Here is a 16,506-nt window from a genome sequence, read left to right as displayed (position 1 = left end):
AAGCTAAAGATCTTCCTCGACACTCCAGATCATAGACTTGCCCTTGAGAACCCTGGTGCTGTATGTAATGTGTCTGTATCTGTAATATGAGGTTATAAGAGATTTCCAGTGTCCTTACTCTGACCTTTAAAATGTTGGCACCTTGCAGAGCCGTCCCACTGTGACACTGTGTCTCTATCAAAACAGTAATTCATTCAAACACTGATGCCATTTAGGATAAAATAGCACCAGTAACTTTTTCCTGAATAGCTTTTCTTCAGCTAATCATTTTGATACATCCTCTTCGGCTGGATTTCTGCGGTCTGAATGGATAAATGGAAGCTTAACACCATGTGAAAAAGGTCACGGCGGGATAATATCTCTCCAATCCAGAAAATTGCCCCATTTGCCAGCTCATATTCTTTGTCCATGTACTGTCTGGTAATTTTTACTGCGGCACAACAACAAAGGAGAATTTTATTTTATTTTTTCCTCCCCGCCACTCACCAGTGGCTCAGCGAAAGCTTCCGCGATAAAGGATTTCTATCTGGATGTTTCTGGCCTGAAAACCTCAAATAATCCCAAAGTATCTGAGATCACAAAAGGGCCTAATTTTTTGGCTCTTCCTACTTCCATGAGTGAGTGTCGTGCCCTGATATGACGCGACACATGGGTCAAAAAATCCTGCCGTTCTCCCGGCCAACTCTTTGTGTGCCAGCGTGAGAAGAGTTTTATTTGATTATTATTGCCTTTTTATCTGCCTCTACAGCTGTGCTGGCTTTGATCGAGCGGAGACGCGTAAGTGTCCGCTGTCACAAAGAATGAAGAGATAAGTCACATCGTGTGGAGCGAGGACACTTTCCTACAATGAGCCTTTATCCTTTTATTACCACATCACTTGCTTATATTCCTGTTATGTGCATGCGTGCAGATTGTATGACATTCAACACTTCCAGGCATTATTCCAGATGTCAAATGCTCACCGTTAAACACCAGGTGGGAAACTTTTAAATGCCACCTTGGTATGTCAGTTAAACCTCAGAAAAAAGTTGTAAAGTTTAGATTTATTTATACAGCTGTTACGTCCGGCACCAGCTTCCTCTGCGCAGTCTTTTACCAGGTTTTAATAAGGTCTGATGACAGTTAGCTCTACACTATATAGTCAAACTGACACGAGAATATAAGGTTAGTGTATGTCCTCTAGGATAATGAACACTATTTCATATGACGACTTTAATAAGAGATAAAGATCACATGGTTTCCACTGACCTGATATTAATTATAGAATGGCAAAGGAAGGAGGTAACAGATGAAGATCACCTCAGTTTCCTCTGTTGGACTGAATCCTGCCTCCTTATTTAAAGAGAAAGTTAAATAGAAATAAGAAATATTTCAGTTTGGATGCATGAATCTTTTGAGTGGTTTTATCACTCTTGTTTTTTTTTTTTACAATAAAGGATAGCAAATATATTCAACCACGCTTTAAGGGCTTGTTTACAGTCCTGCGGATATTTTTTGAGTGCATGTGTTCCCTGTCTGTTTAGTAAGACAAAATATCTCAAAAATGCTCCAAGAACCCTGCCGGCCCAGTAGGTGGCGATAAAGTGAACATCAATGATACCAGAGAGTAACGCTGTGTTTCAAGTGATATCGTACTCGTAAAAGTATTTGCTTTGTCTTCACTTGGAAGAATTGAGGTTAGACCATTGACATGTAATTACGACAAGGTTTTCGTGTGTGTGTGTTTTGGTTTAATTGCATTGTGATGACAGATACCTGCTAACACAGCGAATTGAGTCCCTTTAAAAGAGAAAAGACCATTGACTCAGTGTTGAGGCTTGTTGGAATAGTTCCACTTTGTGGTCAATATGCTCATTCGCTTCCTCGCTGGGAAACTAGTTACTGACATGAGAGGATCAATAGGTTGCCTGGCAAATACTGTGTGTTAGCTATGATGCATACGTCAGAGATTGACTGTGTCTCAATTCAGGCTGCACATCCTTCAGAGGCCTCATTTAAACAGCAGCAGGACGAGACTGTCCCTTTTCGAGGGCTTCTTCAAACGTGTGCTTCAACTCCCAGAGAAGCAAAGGCTCCAACAGGTGGATCCTTAAGGGCGGGGCGAGCTGGTGACGGCGAACCAGTAATCCTCTGTTGACCAAAGTTGAAGAGGTTGCAGGTTGAGTCCCTTGCTCAAAGGCACCTAAAAAATTGCCTTTATCCATTTGTAAATTGATTACCCCCTGACCCCTGTGTTTGAGCATCACTTAATATGATGTAACCTCTGATTACTGCACATTATAACTCTGTGCTCCGCAGTGTCCTTGACTTTTCAACCCTAAAGCGGAAAAATGTTAAGACCAGTCAGGATATTGTAAATAATTAAATAATAGGTAAATGTTAATTGGTTGGCCGTTTGTTTGACCCTGTGATTTATTTTCACAGGCTTTGACATTCTGCTTTGACTCCTGGTGCGCTCTCGCCTCCAAAAGGTTGAGAATAATGCTCCATACGCCACCAGAAATGTCACTGGGAAGGGCTGAGGTGAAAAATCTTCTCCCTGCAGTCACACCAGAGGTGCTGTGATGTTCTCCTTTCTTTTATTGTGTCTTTCACTTTGGATGAGGAAAGTCTGCTAAACGCCCAAAGTCTAAATCCTAAAAGTAGTCAGACTGAGTCCTGGTCAAAGTTAGTGTGGAGTTCAGTACTGCTTGTTTTCAACGTAATCACAGATGTATTCACAGATGTATTCACTTGGTTACCTTTACCATGTTTGCTGACATGTTCCCCATTTATTTCTAGTGACTTTCCAAAGTGTTCTGCAGTTAAAAAACATCAGAGTGTGTGTTGTTTATGAAATAGAGGCTCTACCTAAGAGAACACAATAATAGAGGGGTAATGATAAGAAATGACAGTGTGCACAATGATAGAGAGGAAATAATTGTTTCAGTCTCACTGGCTATTGAACTGCATTAGAACTGGAAGTCTGTAGTGTTTGTTTAGGAGAACATTTTCTTCCGAGGCCTCAGCTGGATGTTTCACGGTGCATGCAGGAACGCCAATCGAACTGTGACTGAAACGGTGGACAGAAGCAGCAGTGGTGGTGGTGGTGGTGTTCCTCTTTCACCCTCCATATATCCTGTCTTTCCTGGTGTCTGTTGCAGCCTCTTGGCCTGTTCTCACAGACATAGAATCGGTTTTCTCTGGACTGCATGCTGAGCAGATCATCCATTGTTCCCCCTGAAACACAACCTCCTTCATATCCAACCTCTCAGCCTCCAAACTCTGGGACAGTGCTCTCGAAACAATGGCCCCTGACTGAGTGTATCCATTAAAAATGCAGACAGTGCCGCTGTAATTGGAAAGACCTCTAATGAATGAGGCTGAATGCTTGACCATGGGCCAACACGCCTCAAGCAGGGGGTCAGTATTGTATTCCTCTCACAAGGGTTTGGATGGGATAAATTTAGTGCTGCATCTGTCAATAGTCATATTCCTTTGTAATTGCACTTCATGGCACCTCACATCCTCAAGAATAATTGGAGCATATTATTGATGGGTCTGAATAACTTCGTTGTTCCCAAAGGGAAGAGACAATAGTGCAGGAAGAACAAAAACAAACACATTTAAAAACAAGTCACAAGTGTATCAGAATCGATGATGGGCATTGATACCAGACAAAAAGGATGCACCCTACCTTCTGCAAACCATCACTGCAAGGGATTTAGGATTTAGTTCTTCACATTAAAAAAATGTACCTGCAGAATAAGTTTCCAAGGTCTGTCTCTTGCGCGGTCAATGAGAGGCTGGCTGTCCAGTTACATCTTTCAGCAGCCCTGCTATGAAATCAGTGGAACGGGGGCCCTCCGTGTTCTCTTTGATTCCACCATCCTGAGGTCATTTCATTTCATTTCTTTTTGCACATCCTTCAGTTCCTCTTTTCACCTCCTTTATCCAGCATCATCGTAGCGTCTGAGGCAGCAGCAGAAGCTGTCTCAAGTCTTTTAGTTGAGTGCGACACAAGTGGGTCGTGCAGCGAATTTCTTCTTGAAAGCTAGTATGACCCCCCCAAGCATCCATGTTATCACAAAAGTCCACTTTTAAAGCAGACATTTCTAGCTTCAGTTCTGACCACACTTCAGCAATGGGCCTCAAGAATATTGGATTCAGATTGTGTCTTTTGTTGTTGAATTGCCATTGGCGAATCGCCTTTTTCTTAACCCGCTGCATATCTCAGGATGGTTGCAGAATCCAAAATATTCACCCTTGACAGTGGGTCCAACTCTACTAATTCTTGTTGGAGTCATGAGTTAATAGCCTTCACTTTGCGTTTCTATGACCTGTATCTTAGATAAACTCAACTGCCTTTTTCTCCGCTGCCAAATGATGCAATCAAGACACAACCACACGTTTACTTAAATTAATCCTCCAAGCTCTCTATGATCACCTTTCTTTCTTCGCCTGCCACAGCGGCGGTCTCCTGCTCTGATGTTACACGCCAGCCTCTCCACATTCAACAAAGAGCGAGGTCGCAACCTGTCTGAGCTTCATTCTGACTGGCAGGCGTGATGGCCCTGCTGGGTTTCCCTTTGGCAGGAGTAGTCTGCATTTAATCTGGCGTTGACAAAGCAGAGCTGGCAATGTAAAATTTCCGACCTAAATAAGATGCATGCGGGAAAGCCATAACAGAAACATGACACTGACCACCACTGTCTTTATGAGGGAAAGACATTTTCTTCTGTGTTTAGACGACTGTACTGACACATTGACTGCTGTGCTCTTTTTCTTCAGTTATCATAAATTGAACCCCATTGTCTGCAGTTACAACTGACTAAAACTCCTCCCCCACATTTGAATAGAAATGAGTAACTGTGGTCTCATGAGGATGAGTGCTGGTGAGAAGAGGGTCTGCTGGTGATTTGTATACAACAAGTCAGTACCTCTGATCTTGGCACACTTCATAAATCATGTGCTGCAGAATCGTCCACAACGGATGTAATTGCAGGGGGCTGATTTATCATCGCTCTTTTGAACAGCAGCGTGATTGAGCAGTGTGACGTCGGTCGCAGCAGTGTGTGCAAACTGAAGATGAGTTGGCAGCAGCGGCAGAGCAAAGGTTGACTGTGCCAACCTGGGAAGTGATGCGATGGATGTGACACTTGAAGGGTATTTGAACTGCTTTTCTCTTCTCCATATATTTTTTAAATTCACATTTCGGTCAGGAATAGATGGCTACACAAAGAAGGTCTTCTTCTTCTTAATAATATTGATTTTGCCGATTAGGACATTGACTGTATCTAAAGATGGACAACATGTCTCCACTTCCTCCTCCCAGAGGTTCCGTCGATATGCACGCTCGACCAATCACAAGTCATTCTGAGCTGTCAATCATCACCTCATTTTATAACAAATTACTAATTAAAGCCAAACTAACTGCAAAATACATCAAGATGTAAATACATCATTGTAATAAGAACTAGCAACTTTTTACCATGGACAGTGTCCCATTCATTTACCATGAGGAGGCAGATTTATGACCCAAAACGCTTTGGGTTCACTTTTGGGGTCATCCATCTTTAAAAACGTTCTTTGATTAGGACAATTAGTCTTCTTTGTTTTCCTTAAATCATATTTTGAAACCACTTCTGTATCAATGTCAGGATGTGTTTGCTCCAACGTCAGCAAGACAGACTCCTGCACATTCCTCATCCATCATCCAGTTCATCCAGTTCATCCTGGTGATGTCCTACAGCGAGGGAGGTGAGAGCCAAACATCTCCTCGCCTGCTCTCCACAAGTGATGAGGGAAGTAAAACTGTCACTTCTAATCAGCCACACTTCTGAGTCACAATGATTTTTTAAGGGCAGAACTGTGTAGAAACATTTGTAGGAGTGATGATTTATGACCGCCTTGCTCGCAAAATCACACACACACATACATAGAGACACAAAGGGCTGTTAGAAGCTCAAATAGAAAAACACCGGGCGATACTACCCCAATAATGATCGGGTGCAGATTCGGGGCCATCAGTGGCCATGAAATCCCTCAATTTTCATTAACTCCGAACTGAACCTGGAGAACAAGGGAGGAGGGACTTCACTGTGACTGCTGGGCGGACAGGAACATTTACAATTGCACCTCCTAGATGTTTTGTGGCTGTACGTTTCCTCCAGACATCTAATTGAAGTATTCATAATTCGTAATTACCACAGAAATGAGCAAACCACACGTGTACAGTGGCCAAAGGTGCCCAAACAGACAGTTAAGCATCTCCCTGCGACACTCGCTTCAAGCGTTTCATTAAAGACAACTGGGTCTGTAAAATCCACTTATTTATTCATAACACAGCATCAATGAAGCACAGTTAAAATCCTGCTTGGAGCCATTTTTCTCTCCAACTACATCATGAATGTACTTAGTCAACATCTCGATGGCAGACGATGGTATTTCAACGTTGCTGCACCGAGGAAGTTATTATCCCCACTCAGCGGCAATCATATAAACTATCTGGCTGCATGAATGTAAGGAAGGATTAATACAAGTACGAACGAGGATCCATAGACATTCCCATTTTTCAATTTAACTGGATTATCATCATCTTTTTCTTCAGCTCCATGAAACCGTCTAAGCTGCATTCACTCTGATGCACTTTTGCCCACAGACACTTCTGGGGACCTTAAGTGAGCAATAGACGAGATGGGATCCATTACTCTTTCCCACACAATTCTGCTCGGTCCCATCATTGTCTACTCCCCTACATTTTATCCACTCTCACCCTCCCTCTGTCATGTATCTCCTCTCCTCGGTGCTGCCACTTTCTCCATCACCCATCCTTCTATCTTCATCCATTTCCTCAAATGAATCTGGTTAATGCATCCAGTGCTGGTGCAGCTGAGCACAACAAAACCCTTTGAGATGTGCACTAACAGACACAGCAACAGACTGAAGTGCATGTGCTAAGGGCCCACACACATACATTTAAGCAACCATGCTCAGATCCAAGAGCCTTTTATTAGATCACTGCACGGTTGCTCAGATGATTCTGCAGCTGCAGAGATGCATTTGATTTATGTTCCCTGTGGAAGAAGTGGGTAACCCTGTCATAGCATTACTCTAATTAGCAGCTGATACAGGGTTAGGGTTCGTGAGTGACAAGGCGAGCTGCGATGGCATTGACTAGTTACGAGATGTTAAGGTTTTCTCCTCTATTACTCATCTGCTAACATTTGTATTATTGGAGATGCAAAGGGAGAACAGTGCAGTGAAGCTCACATTCTCCTCCCCCTTTAGAAATCTCAAAGACGGCTTTAAGAAAATGTTCCCATCATGCATCTGCTCCCATTCTTCCTTGTGTGGTATTGAAACTCCACCAACCTTTTCAGTCTAACTGCATTTTTTCCAGACTCATGGTTTCACTTTGACCTTTGGCTCTCATGTGTTTTTTGCGGCCACAGTGACCTTTGACCTTTGACCACCCAAATCTAATTCGTTAATCTGTGAGTCTAAGTGAACATTTGCACAAAAGTTCTTGAGATATCATCACAAGAGTAGGATAGTGTAGCATGATAGTTTCCTCTTGCCTCACATAAACTGTAACTGGCTACATCCAATACCTGTCTGTCTGTTTTATCATGTATCCTCTGTCTCCATTATATCCTGTCAATATTGCAAACTGCCTGGATTCCCACAGAGAGCATGTGAGGCGTTAACATCAATCGTGGCACCAGTAGTCGTCGTGTGATCGCTGTCTAATGACCCTGGATCCAGCTGCTCACACATGCTTTTTTCTGAATTATAGATGTGACGAGCCGGTGCTCCTTCCACTCAGCATGTTGTAGGTTTCATCTGTGTTCACACTGAATCAGAGAGAAATAGTCATCACCATTCACAATTCATTCAGTTTTTCTTCACACGTTTTCCTTCCTCACTCTTCGATGGTCCTTGACTTGGGATTGTAGGTAGAAATGTACGTTTCCTCAAGAAGCCAATGAAGTGGAATTAATCTCTGAATTCATATGTGGTCTGCAATTAATTGAATGTTGGATAAGAGAAATGAAGTTGCAGAAATAGCTATGTACTCTTCTCTTATTCAGATTCTTCTTTATTGGTTCATTTACAGTCTGAAGGGGATGCACCCTGTCCACCTCTGTCTCATTGGTCAGTACCAGTCAGTGTTGTTGTTTGGCCTCATCACAGAATCTTCATCAAGCATGAGTAGGTGGTTCATGGCTTCTTCATGTTCATGTTGTGATCCAGTGGAGGCCAACATTCATCATGGTTTAGATGATTCTACACTAAATATCTACCTAGAAGGGCATATGGAGATTTTGTACCTGACACTCTATCCCGACATGTTAAAGAACGTGAAAAAGATTCATGAATCTGTCCATTTATCTTGATCCGCTCCAAAATGATTGAATTCTTCCTTGGGTAATATCCCACCCCTCCACAAATGCACTGAAAATTGGTCGAGTAGTTTTTGAGTAAACCTGCTAATGCCAAGTTCAGAAAACATAGAATTGAAAGATACACGTACAGATTCATGCACACACACACACACACACACACAAACACACACACATTTTAGAGTAGAAGAACATCTAGTCCTTCTAGGATCATACACACTAGATACAATACGCATTGTTTCACTAATCTGAATCACACACACTTCATCTTCTTGTCACATCCTTTTCAAGAGACGTACGTTCTTGACGTAGGGACCATCTTAAGATCTGTATATTCCTCTAGGAATGAGCTGTTCTCACATACACATTTCCAAACAGATTTGCCCACAGGCTCCGAAGACCTCAGCAGCCTTTCTCCACTTCTGAGGCCTTAAACTGTGACTCACCCTGCTTTCCTCTGATCATGTCCCCTCACCCACTGTCCTCCCGTGACTTCAAAACCACAGATATCATGAGCTCATCAGCGACATAAAGATGAGGAGGCTGTGGGATGAAGTAGATGGACCAAAAGGTTATGTTAATCTATTTTAGTGAGTGTGTGAGTTTTTTTGATGCTTCCATTTTAGGTCAGTTTGTAAAACAAAGCAAAAAAACTAAAGCTATTTAGTTTAGTTCACTATTTTAGGTCAATATTAAAATCGTGGATCCTGATAATGGACTATGAATACAACAAGACTTCTTTCAGTGTTGAGACCATGACTTTCGGGCCATTTGGACTAAGCATTGTAAATAATGTAAACTTTTGTGTGGATCTGGTCAAAGGGAGAAATCAAAAAGAAATCAGACATATTGATGCTCATTATCAGATTACTGCTTCCTTTTATTTCTATATGATGTAAGAGGGAGACAGACGTGTAGGATTGTTTGGCCTTGTTGAAGTCCTGAGCTCTGCAGAGTGCCATGTAGTTATTTATCTGATCAGGACATAAATTGTTCACAACAAGCATTTTGTTTTTTTACTTTCACCGCTTTTTCCACTCAGAAAATTACTGGTTCACAGAGAGGCTTTGTACGTTCACTTCAAACACTTACAAAATGAGTGTGTGCAGTATTCCAGTGCTCTCACTGAATACAGGCGCACTCTGTTTAATTGACAGCAGTCAGTGATTTGTGTTCCGTTGTCGAGCTGCATCCTTCAGGGGCTCTGAAGCAGCTCCTCGCTCAGACATCGTGCATCTCAATCAGCGTTTCCACAACATCAGCAAACGGCAGCAAACCGCCATCCCTCCTCATCAGTTTGTTATTGGCCAACCATGAGAGGATGGCGGCTGGCGTCACGGCAACATCAGCCACACACAAACATCCTCAACCCGCTCAGCATCTTTGTGATGTTCTTGCTCGTCGCTTCATCTCAAACTCGGGACTAATCTCGAGGGGGAATCGATATTAAAAGCTGCGGAGCTTCCATCTCAACTCCAGAAACATAGGGACACTTGCTCGCTTGTTTTATTTCATGTACATCTTTGATCTTCTTGTGCTCCTGCGTCAAACTGCGCAGTCTGGTTGTGGAAATAATTGTTGTAGAATTACAGTTGATTGTTTTTAAAAGTTGATGGTGAGATAACATCACCCGAGGGAGTAGGTGACATCTTGTACATTCGTGGAGCGCTGAGCCGAGTGAGAGAGGACATGAAAAGGAACACAGTGCCACATTAAATAGTGGAAACCCCATTGGCTTTAGTTTTAATACTTTTTAAAACAAATTATGGTTAAATGGATTTCAGTCTACTATTAAACACCATCCACAATAATGCAGTATAATAAATTTTCATGGTGTCCTTAAACTTTTTAAACGTTAAATAAAATGACCACTAAAGTCTGAGAATTAAGAAAAAAGGCCCCAAGCAATGATTGAAGAGGATATTTGAAATCAGTCATGCTAGTGCAGTGTTCCATTTCCTGTGGTGATGCTGGTGGCAGCTCTTCTTTCTGAAACTGTAAAAGTGAACAGCAATAACTGAACAGCAGCAAATAAACAGCGACTGCAGGACTCAGTCTGAAGAAAACTGAAGCTGCACCACTGCTGCTGCACAAACAGCTGTTCATATTTGGCCCTGAACAATACACACGCCAAGTGTGTGGGTGATAAGATACGTGGTTTGCAAGATATGCAAACCATTCTGGAAATAAATTAGATATTTGTGGTTAATCCTGTGACATTCAGAAATCTGATATCTTTGTTAATTATTATAAATTGTCAGGATCTGGCATATAGAAGTTCTCATTAGCTCTCAAACTAAAGGTGGTTTAGGTTTTATATAATTTAACAATGACACTAGCGTAAGATGAAGAGGTAGCAGACTTAAGTCCATTTGTATACTTGCAGCTAAACTATAGATGGATTATCAAGAAGAAAAATGTTTTAATAAATGTCATGATATAAATTATTGGGCCTCGGAAAGGGCAAGGTGAGAAAAACCTTTTTCTGGGCTTTTATTCCCTTGCAATACTTTTACTTTCCATGAAAATTTTATTTTTATTCCCTCACATCACTTATTCACTGGTATTACTTTTTTCCATCATGTCAGCCAACTTCCTGGTAAAATGTATATTCAGCTTTTTCATTATTATGGTGTTGTTGGGTGTTGTAAGAGAATATAATTGACTGAAGCATGAACATGATGGGATACAAAAGGAGTTGTGTGGGAATGCAAAAAGATGCTGAGGCTTGATCCAAGCAAATAAATCCTGTTCAATTTATAACGATTGCTCCAGAGGACAGGAAAGATATTACCTCAGAAACAGGCCTTTAACGCCAGGTGGATTTCGATGATGAGGATTTAGAGCTCCGAATGAGTCGGTAACAATATGAGCAAGCAGCACAGAACTTACTGATGGGCCGAATCCAACGAGACGGTCCTCCGGGCTGAATTTGAAATATCTCTCTTTGTACCCCAGACAGCAGCCTGCAGCACAGAGGGTGATTGCAAAAGGTTGAAAAGGTCCAGCAGCCAGCCCCCCGGTCAATAGGTTTATGCAATAATCTGTTCAGTCCTGAGGCAACCGAGGGAAATGACATCGACACCTTTACCTTTCCTGTGCAGCCGTCCTCAGAGTGAAAGCTCCCCGCACACTGTCCCAATCTCCAATACTGTGAGTACAGCTTCAGCTGGTCAGACACGATGCTTCCAAATTAAATTCACCAACTCCTGAGGAAGTTTCCAATCGTCAATACCTCTGGATAATAGATGTGTCCTGCAGTTGATGGAACCCGGCAAAAATGTAACTAAAAGTATGCACACTAGGCTTTACACGTATGAACCGTTCAATCCTATCTTCGACAAAACAAGTTTATTTTATGACTAACTTTCTTTGCCATATACATTTTTGAGGATTTGCAATTGGTGCCTGGATTAATGTATTTTGCTGAAGTTAAATGGAAACACTTGGATAAATTGTTGAGCTGTAAAAGGCCAAATTTGTGACACTGGATACGAGAGCCTGACTAATGTGGATATAAATGGGCTGATACCAATATTAGGGATTAATAGAAGACAACAACTCACATGATCCCACGCTGCCTTATGACATCAAACTAGGTCTATTGTTTTAGTGGCTAAAGTTACATATAGTACGTTTAACTACAAACTTTATTGTTAACAAATATAATACACAAATACAATCAACTTTTTTCTATGTACAATATAAACCTGTTTTACCTCTGACGTTAATTGTTCTTCCATTTTGTAACAAACTTGTGAGGAGCAGAGTTGTTGGCTGAGTTGCTGCTCACTGACTCTCGTAGATTTTCTCCCGGATAAAAGGAAGTGGTTCAGCCAAAATCTGGACTCACAAGCTTTGCCTCCTCCTCCTCTCAAGCAGCAGGGAAACGCTGTGAAGTTTGTTTACTTGCACTTTGATGATTCTATTAATGATAATTTAACAGAGGAATCAAAGGGGGAAATGGAATATTTTGAAAGCTCAAAGCAGAGCACATTCATCTGAACTAAGTTCCTATGAATAAGTGATAAGAGGAGAAAAAGGTTAAGATCAGCTGTTAATACATTTACATGATGCTAATTGTGTGTATAGAGACAGGGAGTTGAAATCAGAGCCATCATTGTTGAACAAACACATAATACCTGCAGCATTCGAGCGACATTTGATGGATGTGGTGAAGCAAGAAGAAATAAGGCTCATAGTCTTTAACTGGGGATTGTGTATGTCAGATGTGATAATATGAGATTTTTTAATTAGTGACATCAAACCAATTTAGAACAGGCTGAAGCTGCTGCTGCTCGTTGAACCTTATATATCTTCACAACACATCTATGAAATAATATAAAGAGTGTTAAAGTGTAACTTTGGTACTTTTCAACGCGGGGCCTATTTTTATATAAGCACTTTTAGTGGACGTTTCATGGACTGTCACAGTTGCCCCATAAAATTACATTGAAGCCACCGCTGCTGTGTCACAGCGTGGGGGTGGAGACACTCTTTCCCTCTAAGTGTATTAAAGCAGCTTGTAGATGAGTCTGTCAACTCCGGCCCCCACAAGTATTAACACTGATAAAAGTTTTGGATTTGAAATGTATTTTTCACTAAAGCTGCACACCTATGATTTTTTATTTTAACTTCATCTCTTACCAGTTCAATTCCAGACTTTTACACCCAATTAATGTCTCCGCTCTTTTCCGACAGCTGGAAGTGGACCCTCAGAGTTCTCTAACAATCTCTCGGGTCTTTCATCATCTTGTTATCCGCAGTGAGAGCTAAGAGCCGGCTGAAGCTGTCATCGTATAATTAACACAGACTGAGTCACAATTCATTTGTTGTTGTTGTTGTTGTTGTTGTTCATGTTGGTGCAGGTCAGCGTGTTTAAACACAGACTGCTCAGTGTCTATGTTAGAAACTCTGCAAAGGATTTAAATGGTTTTTTTTCATGTGGTGAGTTTTTAAAGATAAATTAGTTTGGTCATCCTCATGTCGGATTAGCCTGTCGTCTTTCGTCTATACTGCTTATCCTTTGAGGGTCACAGGGGCAGCTGGACCAAATCCCAGTTTATATGGGGCCAAAGGTGGATTACACCAAGGACAGGTCGCCAGTGTATTGCTGAGCCGATATATAGAGACAGTAAAATCACACACAGCACATCCATGAACAACTCAGAGTCCAGAATCTATGGGAGGATGAGCGTTCAGAGAAAACCCCACACAAGTGTAAGTAAAACAGGCAAACTCCACAGAGAACTGGGGTTCGAACCCAGGCACGTCTTGCTGTGAGACAGTGCTGCCCACCAACAAGAACCTCCTGTCCACATTGACATATTTCTCGGCACAGAAAATCAACTGTGAATTGAAACCAATGCAGTTCTATAGTTCCTGTGAAGAGCCTGTTCAAACCGGTCCGGGAAGTTGATGATTTCATCATAAATACTTGAAAGACTTACTTTTATGGGTCCGTTGCTCCCAGGCACAATAAGTCATTGTGATACTGGTCCCAAGAGACCACCTGGTAGCCATCTCCCTACCAACACGGCTGAAGGACCCCCGAGAATCATCTTCGTTTCGTGGGGTCTCTGGGGACGTATTGATGTTCACAGAGGCTGGGCACAGGTAGTGGAATGGGAGCCTCAGAGGAGAATCCCAGCGCACTGATACTGACAGGTTTCGCAACATGAGGCAAAGACGCAGCCAGAGATGGCCGACAGATGTGGTTTCACACAATGCCAGGACACTGTGACGCTGAGCTGTTGAATATATATATAAATATACTGTATGTGCATAACCACAATTATTCCTCATATCGTGGCACACGCTCGCACACTAATGGTTCATAGCCTGATGACTGAGTGGGACAACTCAATCTTCATATCACTGATTTATGAACTGTCTACATAAGCTCTTTTTATGCTTATTCAGCATTTATTGTTGTGCAGAGGGACCTGAAATGTCTGTAGGCCGAACTTGTGATGCGCTATCGATCATCAGTGAATCACTTAATGACACCAGACCTTCACTTAATCCAGGTCACTCTGAGTCTATTGTGCTGAAGTTTGTTTGGGGAACTGCTCTCTGCAGTGGAGTCTAACTGTAATTACTCGGTCAGCATCTCAGACAATAACTTTGAATAGAGCGGCCATGATGGGACTCGAAGAAGATTAATGGAAGAATCAAATCCCACGTTACAAAGACTAATCTCCTGAAATAGAATTGTTTTAGGAGGATGATTGGCTTATTGGTGCTTAGTTTTATTTTGCAGTGAAGTCAGTTCTTTATTTATGAAGGTCAGTCTGAGGCTGAAGATGCTGCAGTTTCTAAACACTCTATACTTTCCAGCATACTCAAACTTAGAAATTAAAAGTGGAACCAAGAATACAAAGAACGACTTCACATGTATTCCATTCTGCTCTGATGATAAGATCACAGGTCAATTTTTCCCTGCAGTGCACCAAGGGAAAGACTTCCCTGCATGACGTATCCAGGCAGTCCTCCACATCTATTGCCAGGCAACCAGCATCCATTGCCTCCAGGGGAGACATCTGGTCATGTGGCTGGTGATCATCTATCTTCAGATCTCCAAGCAGAGAATAATTCCTCAATTCGGTTTTGAGAAGAGGAGCATGCAAGGAGGAATTATATCATGATACAGGACATGTAAGGAGCCATTCATTCACAAGACGAGAACAGTGGAAGGCAGCATTGCCTCAAATGATGACATACACGGTCGCCAGGCACCAACAGCCCTCTAATGAAGTCTTTCATTTGGTTCATCAAGAAATGTCACCACGTTTTTTCTGTAGCATGTGAGCTGAAAGCTGGTATGTGGCAAAGGTCTCCATTATTGGAGATGGCGGCACACATGGTGATATTTACCTGGAAGACAAAGTGGCCTTCATCCACATTAATGTGTGATCGCCCCTTCAGCTTGACGTTCCACTATTCTTTAAGTAAAAAGATTAAGGCAAATTATAGCGTTGCAATACTAAATACTTGGCTAAACACTTTCCAAGTGTATTTTTTGGGGCCCGAGGAATTGCAGAGTTGAATTTGGTACAAGTTGAACATGCAATACGAATATTAATCAGGGTTATGTGGACTGAGTCCTGCCACAGCTTATAACTGCAGGTTACTTTTGCAAACCTCATGTCATAACCGACCTGATGACTCTCACATAAGTTGGACTGATGAAACAACTGCATTCTAGTTTGTTCTGTCGATAGGGCAAAACCGTAAAGCAGTGTCAGATGTCATGGCTGAATTTCATTTCAGACCTTATTTCCTCTCTAATTTTTTTGCAGACTCCTCTTCCTCTGGCCTCTCTTCCATGGTCTCCTAATCTCATTACGATCCTCTGGCCTATTTGAGTCACACTTGCAACAAGCAGCACAGAGGTGGATCCTGTTATCAGAGGATAAGGAGCGATGACTGATTGAAGAGTTGTACAAAGGAGTTTCACACATTAGAGATTCATAATCGCAAGTCATTTCCTTGAGGTGTTAAACAGTTCATTCAATATGGTTTTCGGGTTTTCTATGAGATGGAATTGTCAATTTTAACATGGTGTTAAAAAAAAAATGTGTGAAACCATGTGTCACATTTGCATTCTGCCTCGCTAATGTAAAGATCATCAAATGCAATGATAACGTCAAATGTTACCCGTCGGACTATCTTAAACTGTGGTCATTGTTCGGGAATAAGTGATATTTTCTCTCTCCATTGTCACCGTCTGCTCATTAGTTTTTCTATAATGATTTACGGTCTTGACCTTGCAGTGTAAAGTGCCTTGATATAATGTATGTTGGGATTTGTCGCTAATATACTAATAAGATTAAGAGAATCCACGTATGGTGTGCTCCCTAACAATTCTGCTATCAGGTCACCCCTAAAACACATATATTTTTATGTGTTTTTTTTTTATTCCCTTGCTCGTCGGAAACAAGAATCCCTATCCAAGGGTTACTTAGTAAGATTACAAATTTAGATTAACAGCCTGACAGGTGATATCCTGGCAGGATGTGTGATGTGAGGAGGAGATTTAACGCAGGGTGAAAAGTAAAAAAAAGAAGGCAGCAGGCTGACAGGAACATTGCTTTCATGGTTCTGTAGTTGGCTAAATCCC

General features: G+C 41.8%; 1 long non-coding RNA gene across 1 annotated transcript in view; it reads left to right on the top strand.

The window, feature by feature from the left end:
* The window catches only part of LOC138405473 (uncharacterized), a 55,468-nt gene extending 39,367 nt beyond the window's left edge, over positions 1-16,101 (top strand). Inside the window, exon 2 of the long non-coding RNA XR_011239214.1 lies at positions 14,832-16,101. This is a non-coding gene — a long non-coding RNA (uncharacterized lncRNA). The remainder of the gene's footprint in view (positions 1-14,831) is intronic.
* Positions 16,102-16,506: the final 405 nt, after the last annotated feature.

The sequence above is a fragment of the Paralichthys olivaceus genome, chromosome 18, assembly GCF_024713975.1.
Source record: "Paralichthys olivaceus isolate ysfri-2021 chromosome 18, ASM2471397v2, whole genome shotgun sequence".
Lineage (NCBI taxonomy): Eukaryota > Metazoa > Chordata > Actinopteri > Pleuronectiformes > Paralichthyidae > Paralichthys > Paralichthys olivaceus.
This window is presented reverse-complemented; position numbering and strand designations above follow the sequence as displayed.